Genomic DNA, 15388 nt, shown 5'->3' on the forward strand with positions numbered 1-15388 from the left:
GAGTGGCTGGGAGAGTGTCATGGCAGTAGATCGGTTTTGTCAGAATGTCGTTGGTCCACCCGAATGGGAGTGCGAGGCCATGGATTCCGTGGTGTGGGTAAAGTGCGCTACCTCTGCAGAGTGTGTGTGTGTTGAATCTATCGATAACCGCGTCCTCGGTCATGGGCATGGGTTCGTACTAGGTCACACCGTTCGGTCAACACACACATGACGGAATGACTTATAGGTGATTTATATGTTGATATATTGAGTAGTACAGATTGGCAGGATGTTGATGATGAAGTTGGGATGATCTTGAGGATGATCATTCATTTTGTGATGTGATCACGAGGTGATCATGTGGATGTTCCATTTGTGATCCGTGAATGATCACCGTTTGGTTACGAGGTAACCCGTTGAACCAAGGGTGGTTCTGTTTGTGATCTGTGAGTGATCACCGTTGGGTTTTGATCACGAGGTGATCAAGATGGTATATTGCTTGGCCGGTTTAGCCAAGAGTGATATGATTATGGAGAGATAAGATGTAGTTTACCAGTATGATAGTAGTTTCATACCATGCTTAGTAGTTGCTTCATCATGGTAGTTGTTAATTAATTAACCTGTTTAATGCTATGTTATTGTCTTGCCTTGATGTTTATGGTTGTTGTGAGCTTGCAAGTACATTCAATGTACTGACCTAGCATGTCATGCCAAATTGCAGGTGATGCCATGATTGCTTGATTGCTTGTCGAGGCTGCCGTGCGTACGAGCTAGATCGTGTCCCAGCCAAAGTACCTGCGGAGTGGAGTTCACCACCTTCGTCGTCGTTCCGCTGTTAGAAGTATTCCGCTGCTTCGAGTTGTTCCACTGCTAGCATAGAGCAAGTGTAGTATCGCAGGGGTAGTGTCGTCGTGCTGATGTGCTTCTTTGTAACATCAGACCCTTGTATTATTATTCTTGTAATAAGAGCCGATTTGTTCTATGTCAAGCACTGCCGTATTCCAGAGACTTCTCCTCGATCTCTATGTTGGAATACGGGGCGTTCCGGTTTCTCTGAGCCGGGGTGCCACGGAACTCCTCAAAGAAAGTTGGAAGAATAGGAAGGGCCCCACCGTGCCTACCCTAGAAACTCTAATGGCCACCTATGCGAGGCTCAAGGCCGAGTTTGAGGAGATAGTCACCGTTGAGAAGCAGTATTCCCCTGGCAAGGTGATGGCCCCCATCGAGGACGAGGAGATGGCCCCCGGAGGGATGGGATCCCCCGGTGAGCTGCACAAGGTAAAAAAATGGCTTACCATAGTTGTGGTTTTTGATTATTTGCAATGTGCTTGATAAAAATGTTAGGGTTTTGCGGGTGCTGGTGGACGTTCTTGATGATTCCGATGTTGCGGCCCGTCCTGTGGACAACGCCCCAGAGACCGTTTTCGATGTCGCAGTCTGTCCTGTTGACATCACCTCGTAGATCGATTCCGATGCCGCTGTCCATCCTGTGGACATCGCCCTAGAGATCGATTATGATGTCGCGGTGGACATTGCCCCAGAGATCGATTCCCATGCCGTTGTCTGTGCTGTGGTCATTGCCCGAGAGATCGATGACAAGAAATAGTTGGTCGTGCTAATCCTTTAGGGTAGTTTGCATTGTGTTTAATTATTAGAATGATGCATGTTATCAAACCATCTTAGGGCTAGTGCACTGTCTTTTATGGGTGGTACTTTCTACTTTTGTTTGATAGTGAATCATGTGAACCCTCTACGAGTTGTGGAAACAGATGTATCCTCACCAGCTTTTGATGTAATACTAGATCACTGATGGCGCGCATTGCAGCGCCTGTCTATTTGTACAACTAAATGATAGGAATTTTCATAAATATATTATCACATGAAACATATTAAATTTGCATAACCATAACCATAAATTAGTCTGTAATATGAGGAAATCTCATATACACACGGTAAAATCATCCTTCACATATTCAAATTGGCTGGGTATAAAATATATAGAACAATTTAGATAGTAAATACAACTAATCAGTACTATCAAGACAAAATAAGCAATAAGCCATAGATTGTATACATGGTGCATTATCAAACTCTTCACAAGCCTCTACTAAAGGGTCACCATATTCAGAAATAAAGAATTAGGTGAGAGCCTAAAGGGCCACCATGTTCGGAAACAAAGAACTGGGTGGGCCTGATGCACCTAGCCATTTCTCACGGAGTTCATCGCATTCATGTGATAAGAGTGCTAACAAGGATTATGATTTGTTAGAATTATCAAATAAAACTATCCTACATAGTATGGATATGTACTAATCATATAATTCAGTTTTGTTTGCTTGTTTTATTAAAGACCAGCCAGGCGGTAAGAAAGTGACAGACCAATAATTCCATTCGATACATGAAAAGCCTTACCAAAACATCAGCATGGAAAAGGGTGTCGTTAGACTTGTATGAATTAAATATAATCCAAATTGAAATGTCGACCAGCAACCAGGCTGTGGCATGACAACATAACTGATATAGCAAGTAACATCTGGTCTCTTGGGTAAGAGAAAAACAAAGAGTATTAGAACAAAAGTGAACTGGAATAAATGTGAAGATGTGTAATAGGTCAGTACCATTAGCATGCAACCCGTGTCGTCCATGCATTAGTGTACTGAAATTAATTTCAGCAAAGAGTCAATCAAATACTTTTTATTGAAATGAAACTTGAATCCTCTTCAACAACTTCATCTGGCAACTACCAAACTTTCTGCAATAATGTTGAATAAGTTTGAGCATAACAGTCTATATCCTGATTGGCACCCTCTCTTCTTGTATATACCTCAGAACTGTAGTAAGCAACATGAGTATTTATGAGGACCAGCAGAACCAAAGGGAATGGACTTTTGTGTTCTTGAGGCTAGCTTATAAGGTTCAGTCGTGTTTGCCAGATAGTTGTCGTGGCATCACATGGTAAAACTTAGATTCCGAGTCTGCACTCCAGTAATAGCAGAGACACTTGTGAATTAGAAAGAAAAAAACTGTACCTAAGTTATAATCTTAATGTAGTACTATTGCTGCTCATAACTGAAAAGGGGCCGATTTAGAGAAATATAATCTACAGGATGCGCAAAATAAAATTCGGATGTTGACATATATTGCAACAAAATTCAAGACATTCATAGACTCTTGTATATTGTACTTGCTTATTTGCTAGCTCAAGTATATATATCAACTGGTTTGCTTTCAGGCACTTAATCAACTCATTTGTGGACCATGGAAATAAAAACTGTAGGAAATGAGAAAAATGGTAAGTACTAAATGTTTCCAGCTGTGGGATTCCAGAATCATGTATTTACGTTGGAACTAAGTTGGTGCTCCAATGCTATCTTAGTGTCCATCTGAAACTCAATATATGATACACATAGAAGACTTCTGAGTTATAATATGGAAGGAATTATTGAATTAGAAATTAGAAGTACGTAAAGTAATCGATACCTAGAGATTTATAACATAAAAAATTATACATGTAACGGATTTACGATTAGATGCTTTGAAAGTTTTCTCCATGCTCGCATAGGCCTCCTACACTAAAAGTAGATAAGTCAAAAATACTACTACATGTGTCGCCTATTAGGTCCCGCATTCAAATGAACTGAAGTCATTAAAAATCTAGCAAAATTACATTGTAGTCTCCTTCGCGACGATTCCTAAAGCAACACACATGCATAGTAGGAGATGAGGTCTGGCGACACACTGATACAACAAGGCAATACATTGCCGAAGTAAAGAACAGTGGAACTTATTTCAAGCCTAATTGAATGGAACAAAAAGGACAAACACATAGAACATTGAGAATTCTACCAAAAATATGATGAAAACTTTTCCTTGATATAAATTTAATCATAATAAATTTGAATCTATGAAAGAAACTTGGAGGAATTACATAGTAATATAAACTATGAAATTACCATTGAAGTGAGCAAAGGAACGAATTTGATTTGAGAGATTTGAAATCGCATACCTGTATAGAGTAAAATGCTCGGATGGACACAACAATTCTGGAGAAAAATGATTCATGTGATCCTGCAGCAGCAACCAGTACAGGCCGACAGTAACACTATTGTCCACTTGTATCAAAGATTGAAGTATGCTTCGTGAAATAAAACTCAGAGCAGGCAACTTCTTGTGTGTAGGACCAAAACATGATCATTATTAAGAAACTCGTCCTGCCTTTTCTAGCTGGTCGCTTCCACACAAGAAAACTGAATAGAACATTAATAAATACAAGTGCAGAACAAAACTATGAGGATGATGGCATGATGTTACTAAAACTGAACAGAGGAAACCATCCATATATTTTGTAACAACCAATTAACTATATTAATAAAATGGCGCCATTGCAAAATTGTGGGAAAGATACCGTACATGAACATTAGTTTCCTCCAGAAATATTTCCTTTACTTCATAGCACAAAGTTTGGACCTGCAAATTTCTCCATTAGTATAGGAGAAAAATCACAGATTCAATGAAAATATTGTACGCTTTTCAAAACAAAATAAAAATGAAATATTGTACGGATGCGAGTGCAAGACAATGAGAAACACAGTTTTGGAAAATTGTATGAATGTGATTGTATGGTCACCTTGGGACGAGGGTTTGACATCAACGTCCATAGGAGAAGGTGTCATGTCCTGCAGATAAGTGCCCCAAATCCCTTGATGCTTATGACACGTTTGTCCTGGTTGTGCACCTACAAGGGGCTCCAGAGCCACGAGGCCAGTGGCATAGGATCTTCCTAGAGGGATGGATGGCAGGGGTGGTCGCGTTCCACCTTGAAGGACGACTCTAAGCACACCGTCGTGGTAGGAAAATCAGCGGAGATGGCGCCGCCGTTTCATTATGCGCGCTGCCGCTAGCGGTCGAGAATGAGTGAGGGGGCTGCTGGTCGAGGTTGAAGTTGTGGTCGGCGGCGCTGCTGGGAAGGATACGCGCAGCCGCCTAGATTGGGAGGAGAGGAGAGAGGTCGGGGAGAGGAGGAGTCGAGGAGAGGGTTGTGCGAGCCTACGTATCGATCCGCTTCGAGTGAGGAGAGGAGACTCAGTATAGCCCATTGGGCCCAATTTAACACAAAACGTCCAAAAAAGCTACCGGAGCAGCGGCCCAGTACGGTGTGGGATCGATATTAGCGAACAAAATGAGATTAGGCGCGATTCGCACCTAATCCGACGGCCAAAAATGCTTAAGTTGACGATCGGACGGCAGGGAACATTGATGGCATGAGAGGGCTGGAAAAGCGTGCAGTTTTAATGTCTCTAAATATTGCATGGTTAGATGTAAGTTTGAACTATTTATCATATTAGCAGGGCTTGTTTGATGATTCTTGGTGTTAGTAGGCTAGCTACTGTGTGAGCTGTAGTACTTGCAAAACACTCACCGAAGAGAAATGTTGGGGCTGATGAGCTCGTGGTACGCTTATACTGATCCATCGTCGATCGTCCAATAGCCCAAGCTCCTAAAACTGTAGGCTTAGCGATTGATCAGACAATAGTCGACACGGATACATTCAGACCTCATTTGGTTCATAGGGTAGGAAAATCGTAGCAAAAATACATAGACGAACAACACAAAATCATAGCAATACAGAGACGTACTCCCTCCGTTCCAAAATTGATGGCTCAACTTTGTACTACTAACTTTGAAACGGAGGGAGTACAAATCTTAGGCGGGCTAGTTTGGCCTAGTGGGTTTCAGTGATATGACGTGGTACAGTGCCGTCCAGTCTTCGCATGTGGTAGCAGTACTGCGGGTACAGTAAGTTTTCTTGAAGAAGCGGAATTCAACAAATTCATGATGGTTCCTTCGTCCGACCAACTTATAGTGGGAAAGGTTGGGCCTGCGTTACGACCGGGGTGGACCAGAATAATTTTGTGCATGGCAGGTGGACCAGGATGGTCGACGTCCCACATGTCGGCGAATGAAAGTATTTTTCCGATATAGTGTACAAGCAACAAGTATTCATTGTTTATTTTTTTACGGAAGCTATTGTCTCCATTGTTACGATGGAGGAGTGTGAAACACGGCAGCCCAGTGAACTTGGCATGTGCACCACTCCCTCCTTCCTCATGTAATACTACCATAGTGTTGACTATAAGGTTGGTTATAAGGTTACAACTTTTTCTCACTTTCTCTCTATCTATTTCCTCTCAAATGTTTTTTACCTTTATTTTTTAGACACAATTGTTTTCTATGCCTCTTTTTTTAGAATTAGTTTTTTTATACCTAGGAGCACATGTAGAGATGGGCTCCTGCAGATCCCACTCCTTGACTTTGTCAATGCCTCTCTCTCCTCCACATAAGCAGGCTTATAGCCCAGAATTTTACTGGTACTACTTGCTATGAATGCGGGCAGCTGGTGTCTGAGACTACCCACAGTGGGAGTAACATAGGTGGTAACATCACACTTATCTAGGAAAAATAGATGATGTGGCATGTAATTAATGAAGAAAGAGAGGCATGTGGTAACATAGCTAGTTCATGTAACATCACACATATCAAGAAAAGATGAGTCTACAACCTAATAAATGAAGTGATGCATGACACAACACATATGTTACTACCCACTGTGGAGGTAGTAACATAGAGTAGTAACATATGCATGTTACTACTTTATGTTACTCCGCACTGTGACTAGTCTGAGGGGGGAGCATGCGTGGGGAGGTGGTGGGGGGTTCTGGTGGGCCGGGCGGTCAGAAGCGGGCTTGGAAGCGGTCCAGACTCCTGCATGGCCCACCTCACATTCTCACCATATATTTCTTGGAGTCTGTGTGCAGCGGGCGGGCGATCTCTTCTCCCTCCCCCGTCTCTCTTTTCTCAGCCGACACCCGCCAAGCGATTAGATTTCAACTATCAATGGTTTATTCAATTGCAGTCCCACATGTTAGTGAAAATGCAAGACAACGCGTGTCCCCTCTGGTGAGCGGCGTGCGAGCCGGACTATCGGGGGTGCTCCGCGAACACGACGCGTACGAGTCCTAAGTGTGTTGCCTTTTCCTTTTGAACTTGCAAAGCGTAACATTTTAGTGCGATTGATCAATAGAAATCCAGAACAAAATGACGAGGACAGTGCTTTCCCGAGCGTTAGGCGGGCTAGTTTGAGTGATATGACATGCTACAGTGCCGTCCACTTGCTCCATTTTTATGTAAGCAAGAGTCTACACTCTTACGTGGGAGGAGTGCGAAACACGGCAGATCTGATTTTGATCGAGGGGTAACTGTTCCCTGCGAAATAATGGAGCACTGTTAGCGATTATAGCATGATAGTTAGGGCATCTCGAGCGCTAGCCCACAAATTTACACCGGCATCAGTCCGAGGACACTAATGGATGCCATCCAATGCTGCCCGCATACCTTTCGACAACTATATGAACTAACCGGACGAAATTCATGCAAACAAAGCAAATTTCAAATTAACCGGATGAAATTCATTACATTTCGAAAACTTTTCCTATAAACTAGATGAAATTCATTACATATTTCGCACAAACCGTACTAAAACCTACTGTAAACCTAATCTAAACGATCGCCGACGCCCGACCACCATGTTCGCCCATGAACCCGAGAAAGGCGGCCATTGCCATTGCCTCCTCCTCATCCACCTCGATAACCTCCTCCTCTAGAGCACAAGGTTCTGAAGATTTCCGCCTCCACGTCGCTGTCAAGCGGCTAATCGGCCGCCGATGTTTATCCCACCAAGCTTGGCATCGACTGAGTGGAGGAGCGGTGGCCTTCCTGGGACCAGAGCAGCGGCGACCTACCGTGTACTACTCTTCCTCGTTGCCAGCTGCGCCCACGCATGCGTGCCGGCTTCGTGGTCGTGGTGGCGGAGGGCGGCCGGGGGGAGCCGGTGATATCCTTCGTATGCTCCTATGATAGTACGTCCAAGAGAGCTTTGGAGCGCGCCCGGAGCGGAGCCGCCGATGTCCTTCATCTGCTCCTGCGATAGTACGTCCAAGAGATCTTTCGAGCGCCAGGAGGCCATGGTTGGAGTGGTGCCGACAGAAGGAAGGGACTGGAGGAGAATGAGTGTGGGTCTTTGGCTATGGCTGGGAGTTGGGGCTCAAGTTAATATAGTGGGTGAATGGCAATGAGCCGCGGCAGACGGATGGAAGGCTGGCGCCGGAGTAGGTTCGTCGGCAGTCGCATGTCATTAATGTGGGCGGCGGACAGAAGGATGGTCGTGGTGTCGTTAACGCGGAACAGTCGCTTGCACCAGGATGCCGCGCGGGTGGCACTCTCTCGGCCTTCGCGCTGCTGCAATGCCAGCGCCAGTGAGAGGTCGCATCAAGCATGAATGCGGACGCTGCTTCAGTTACTTAATCGCAGGTGCGTTGGGTCACTGACATGTGGGCCCAATGGGCATCTGGCCCGCATGTCAGTGACACACCAACTGCACCTGTAGTTAAGTCTGGTGAATACGGCATTGACGTTCTGGAGAGACGGTGACCATTTCAGGTGGGAAGCGCGCGCTAGCGATGGAAGGGGTTTCGGTAGGCCAGGGCGGTCAGATGTTGGCGTGGTGGTAAAATGTGAACTCATGGATGACAAGCCTTTGAAGCATATGTGGCACGTATTGACAACCAGGCGTCCATGCAACTGCTCTTGTCGCTAGCTAGCCTTCGACGACCACCATTAGACACCACACAACCATGCATAACTTACGAATAATGGACGAATCGATCAGACACACACTCATGTGCAGTGGCACTATGATCGGTCGCTCATGATAATACATACTCTGTACCATAGTACCTCTCTAGCTAGGCTGTTTTATAGATTGTCGTTGTGATGGACGATATACATGAGCAAGCCGCCGAGTCACGAGTATGACCGTTGGTGTTGAGCCAGGTGAATACATGCTCAGTGTTCACGGAGGCCTCTAGCAAATGTCTAAACAGTAATGTACACCGTCAGGGCGTGCAGGTGATGGGCTCGTCGTTTGCATTGCGCCATGAGCAGGACTTTGATTGAGAGGGCAACGTGTATGCATTAGCATGGTTTGACAGCATGAGCGTGAGTGTCTACACGAGTACATGCTACTTGCCTCTATAGACGGTGTGCGCTAATGTGTGCATCACGTATAATATAAAAAAACTCGTCTGTGCATTTAACGCAAAGTATTTAATTTTCATTTGGCTGACGAGTGTGCGTTGCAGTGACGAGTCTGTGGTTTGATTCCTCACATACGCATAATTTTGGTTTTTATTTCTTTCTCCACTGACAGGTAGGCTTGCATAGATAGATAGATAAAGAACACGAGCTGATGAGGCGCATGCGGACTGTTTGACTGGTCAACCAGACAAATACGGAGCTATACGCTGAGCCAGTGACCGTATAATCACCATATCTCATATACAATGATCAAAGTGAGCTATCAAGACAAGTTCGATGACCGCCAATGCATTTTACTCGGTAATAAATGACCAGGATTGAAGGGGAATCCAAATTACCTTTGTCTTCTGTCCTTGAGCTCTTGACAAACCAATGCACTATACGGTTGTCCGGCCACTCCACCCCAGAGCTGTCACCAAGCGTCGTTCATGCCACCGCGCCGCACACTAACCGGTAAGGAAGCGATGGCATCCCGCCGTGCCGAGTTCCTCATCGCCCACGACCGCACACAGAATGGTAGGGAAGCGATGGCATCCCACTGTGCCGAGTTCATCGTCTCTAGCGACCTCACACCTATGTGGGTGGAATTTGAAGCTGCCAAGGCCGAATGGGCGGTAGAGCAAGAGGCGGCCAAAGCCGCACAGACGGAGCGGAAAATTCAGAAAGCACTCAAGAAAAGAGAGGCCCGGAGACCACACGTAGTAGTACTAGTGATATGAACGATACAAAGTGCGACCCGGAGAGAAAGACATGTCAAGTTGGAAGGTCTCGGGGCATACACGTAAACAGATATAAAACCTAATATGTGCCTCCAATTAATATAGTAGTAGTAGAGTACTTAGGCACGTACTCCATAACATCACAGGGCATTGCACGTACAACATTTAGTAGTAGTAAGAGACAAATGCCTATATGCCACGCATGTTCATACTATTTGTGCCTTTCTACCTCACTTATTGCGCTACATTACTCGGGTTCGTACATCCACTCATGGGTACACGTCCGTCTCGTAGTTCCAGTCTGACGTGTTCTTCATAGATGGAATGATCCATAACTGTGGGTAAAAGGAGTCCATATCATCGCAGTTAGTGTGGCTCCCCATGATGGAGACTCATCCAAACTATGGCCAGCCTCGACGCGAAGCAATCGCGTGCACCGGGAAGCGGCACTCTCTTGGCCGTCGTGCTGCTTCAAAGCCGGCGCCAGTGAGAGGTCGCCTCCGCTCTGGTCGGGCATTAATGTGACATTGACGTTTTGGGGTGACACTGACCGTTTCATGCGAGAAGCGAGCACCGGCAAGGGAGGGGGTTGGGTCGGCCAGGGCGGTCAGACGTGGGCGTGGTGGTGGTATTGGTTTTGAACCATTTCAGGTGTAGTACTGGTAGTTTGTAAAACTACTCAATTATTGCACTCAGTTTCCTAAGAAAATGTGGTAAAAAACGTTACTCCACAGCCCGCTTACCTTCTCCTTCCTCTTCCACCGCCCGCGCACGTCCACGGGAAGCGACCGGTCAACCCTTATATAAGAGTGCTAGCACAAAAAGATGCATGCATGACCACTAAAATTTCCAGATTAAAGCGCCGCTCCGGCGGGAGTATGGCGTATGTCATTACCTTCGGCCAGGCCATGGCTACCGGGCTACGGTGACCAGAGAAGAGACGACGGGAGGGGAATGAATGCAGCTACTGTTTGGGTTTGCCGTCCGGCTTAAATAAATGTGCACCATCATGTGTACCTGTGGGTGCACAAATGGTAACATACGTGTCTGCTTAAGTGGGCGTCACGTAACTCGTTTGTGTGAGAGATTCTGAGAGACAAAGTGCGTGTGTGTGACTCTACTCTTCGGACATGTACTTAACCTTTTTCATTAGGATATACGTATAATGGTATTACACTTCAGCTAGTGATTTACGTGGCCATGTTAACGTGGTTGTGTAAAAAAAATGTCACTTCCTGCTCGCGATTTGCGTTATATAATTACTAGCAAGATGCTCGTGCATTGCACGAAACATCAATATGTATTTTTACAAAACGCCTATTGTGATTGACCCATGCAGGAGTAATCTCATGTGTAAAAACTAATGATATCTCGAGAATTTTATTGGAAAACTGGTATCTCGACAATTTCATCGAAAAAAAATGAAAGATGAGATATAAGGTGAGGAGGAGTGGAGCGTGGTGGTGACTGGTGGTCGGACTGGGCGGAGGCATGGGGATGGACGTTGCCGACAGGCGGCAGCGGCCACCATGCTAGATTGTTCCAGAGACTTCCTTTTTTAATTGCTCAGCAATGATATTGTGGGAGATAAGGATGAACGAGGCAAGGCCTTGTCTGTAAGAGCATAATTGGTTTGGTGCCAAAAATAGGCATGCCAATGTTTGGCATTGTGCCAAATATTCGCTACTACTTGGTTGGTTACCGAGTTTTCTTGCCTATCTCACATAAAGTTGCCTATATTCGGCAAGTCTTGGTATTGCCAATATTTGGCAATTCCAACATTTGGCTAGCCAAATATTGGCAGCAAACCAATCATGCTCTAAATGTGGAGAGAGGTGCGGGTATATTTTGTAAAATTGTCACACTTTGTGTTCTATCCGTCAAATATAGATCAGACGGTCTATATTACAAGATGGCAGGCAGACCATCATCACCAACTCGTTTTTTATAAGAGTAGATATGATAGGTTTGCTAACTACTAAAGTAAAGTGGAATTTGTCCATGTTATACAAGTAAATTAAGGTGAATGCTTATCATACGGGTAAGGTTGGACGAAGGGTGGTAGGAACAAATGCTCCGCCTAGAGCATGTGTGTGTGAGATGGAGTCTTAGTGTGTGTGGGGGGTCGGTGGGTGGGTGCGTGTGTGTGTGTGTGACGCGGGGTCCTCGGTGGCGGGTCTAATTTAAGTGTGTGTGGATTCATAATAGAGAGGTGATGTGTATGACAGAGGCCACTAACGAGGGGGTGCGAGAGAGAAAATGCCAGTAGAGAGGGAAGAGAAGGCGTGTGCGCATGAGAGGAGTCGACATCGAGAGAACGTGTTTGTTCGAGAGACACCGATGAAGACTACTATATACTGATGGTGCATGTAGGTGGGAATTAAACGAAGGGATGGTCTTATTGGTTTTAGGGATATAGGGGAAGAGTGAGAGAGGGGGGTAGCTAGAAGGAGATTGTTAAGTGTGAGTGTGTGTTTTACCCATCCAGGCGGAAGTTATGTGCACACAAGAAGAGAACGATTCGATGTGGCGTTAGGGTTGAGGGTAATTAACTACGTATGGAGACGTAGGAGACCTTAAACGTGCATGTGCGATAGGTATACATGTATACATGTGATGTGTGTGTGTGTGTGCGCGCGCGAGCATGATCGAGCTAAAAGAAAGAAGGCATGAGTCATAAGATCAACGACATGGGAGAGACGGATCATTATGACAATATGCATGCATGTGAGAGTGCAGGGAAGAAGGATCGATAATTGAGCATGTGTTTTTGTCTTTAAGAGATAGTGGCATGGGCTGGAACATGCATCTATGGCGAGCAGAGGGAGCGAGACACAATGATTGTGCAAAAGAGATCAACCTATAAATGCATGTATGGAGAGACATATATAGTGTGGGTGATAGGAAGCAAGAGTGCATGCGAGAAAGAAATGTTGACGGAGAAATTACAGATAGATACAGAGATAGAGATGCTAGCTAGAGGGACATCGGCTAGTTTGAGTGTTGGAGATGACTACCGGGTGGTTCAGAGGGTGAAGTTATGTGTGTCTGTGTGAGAGAAAGATAAAAGGAGGGCACTTGACTGCATGTAGAGAGAAATATATATAGTGTGCGTGATAGTAAGCAAGAGTGAGGACGAGAAAGAAGGTTGGTGGAGAAACAGATAAATAGAAAGATAAAGATGCTAGCTAGTGTGTGTTAGAGATAGGAGTCGTGTGGACCAGAAGGCTGAGTTATGTGTGTGGGTGTGAGAGAGATAGAGAGAGGATGCATGTGAGTCACATACAAACAAATATTAGAGACAAATGAGATCCCGAGAGACGGAATTTTGTGTCTGCGAGAGAGAAAGGTATTTCACAACGAGAGTGATAGCTAGAGAGACATATGAGAGAACGCAAGATATCTCTAGGGAGAGACAGTGTGTGTGAGCGGCATACAAGAGAATGGTGGAGAGATATGAGACCCTGGGAGACAGAGTTTGTGTTTGTGTGTGAGAAAGAGATATTTAAGAGGAAGAGTCGTAGCTTCTCATACCTAAGGAGCGAAAGACATCTCTGTGTTAGAGGGGGTGTGCGAGTGGCACATAGGGGAATAGCAGAGAGAAATGAGACCCCGGGAGACGAAGTTTGTGTTTGTGTGAGAGAAAGAGATTTCACATGAAGAATCATAGTTCGAGACACATAGCAGGGAGCGAGATATACTTAGAGAGAGATAGAGTGATGAAGGTCGAGGGAGAGAGTACTGTCAGTGCGTTGCGAAGATAAAAGATCATTGTCGACATACAGGTAGCACAAGAGATACCCGAGAGACGATGAACGCGTATAGGTCTAGAGAGATACTACTATGTAAGCATGAGTGATAGCTATATGAGACGAATATCTGGACTAAAGGGGATTCAAATATTTAAAACTGGAGATCACGACATCGATAATATCATAACGCAAATTGGTGTATCAAACATGCATATTCATTTGAATTTGGGGACACGTGTAATGTTATATAGTTTATCGATATTAGTGATCCATAGATTCTTTAATTAGAGACAATGCATGATTTATATGCAATTAATGTCTAAACGGGGTTACACTATATGTTGCGTGTGTGAAACACATTATACATGTTTGAGAAGTAAAAAAACAGCATGAAACACACATTAATTGCAGACAGTTAGCGAGGAATGCATACATTGGATTTCAACATAAAGTGGTTTCAAATATTTGGAAATCCAAATTAAGATGGATACAGCCTTATGAATCTGAGATCATGCCATTTGTAAACCATATTTATGTATAAAGGGTGTTGTGCTTTTGAAAGTATATATAAAAAATGATGTATATAGAATTTTATTCCAATCGAAAAGGGATCCTGCCCGAACAAAAATAGAATACAAACTGGATTCGAATTGAGTTGGCACAGTAAATGTGCAATCTTGCTCTGCAAAATTTTGAACGAAGCGGGGAAAGTCACAGTAACCGCCCGAAACCAAAATCTGCGAGATGGAAATTACTGCCTATCCCTGACAGGCAAAGCCTATTGGCTCGATTTCTATAGGTTTCAATAGGGGTAGGTTTGTAATTTCACTCAAAGATGACATAACTCCCTCTCACCCGGATTCATATACGATGGGCGCCAAAACACAGTGTCTCCTCAGCCGAAATCGACTCCCTCCCTGATTCATGCACGGTGGGCGCCAAAAACAAACTCTCGTCGGCAAATATTCAGTGTATGCAAGATTACCGTCCTATCCCCAACCGACAAATATTGCTATGATGTAGGAAATTTTAAACGGGGGCTAAGTTTGTAAATTTCCTCGCATTTGAGACAAGCACGCCCTGAAGACATGGTTCCCCCTTCCTCTCTCCCTCCATTTCCCCATTCGTACTCCATGGCCGCAAAAACACCCTCTCCACCCCAGCCTCCTCCATCCGCCACCCCATCCACCGCCGTCCTCCCCCACCATGTCGGAGCTGATACCCCGACACCGTCGTCCATTACAAGAGATCGACCTCTCTCATCCATGGCTTCAGACCGGGATCCTTGCATCCCATCCTCTCACTTCATCCCCATCGTCGTCCACCTTGTCGGCGCCGCTCCTACGACCGTCTCGTCCACCGTGCCCCACCGCCATCGTCTACCCTCCTAGATCTGCTTCCACGCCGCCAACAGCCATCGCTACCGCAGCACCATCAAATTGTCAGCAGATGCATACACGGCGCCGTAGCAGAGGCGGTACTCTTTCGTATCTGCTCAACTTATTTATCGCAAGAAGAAAATAGATCGCCGCTGCTTTACTCAGATTTCTTGTCCATCACTTACTTGTTAGTTGAAAGCAAACATTGGTTGTGAAGTTTCCTTTGTCCGGTTTGCACCTTAAGATCCGCCATGGTACGCTCAACACTATACTCGCAATGCTTATGGTTTTCCCATTTTATATTCCACACTAGATAAATGACAGTAGACTAAATTTCAAAAGGGTCAGTTGATTTTTGAGAGCTTGCCGAAGTTCGCCGGTGCGAAGGAAGGGGCTCGGGTAGGGG

This window comes from Triticum dicoccoides, chromosome 2A (genome assembly GCF_002162155.2).
Source record: "Triticum dicoccoides isolate Atlit2015 ecotype Zavitan chromosome 2A, WEW_v2.0, whole genome shotgun sequence".
Lineage (NCBI taxonomy): Eukaryota > Viridiplantae > Streptophyta > Magnoliopsida > Poales > Poaceae > Triticum > Triticum dicoccoides.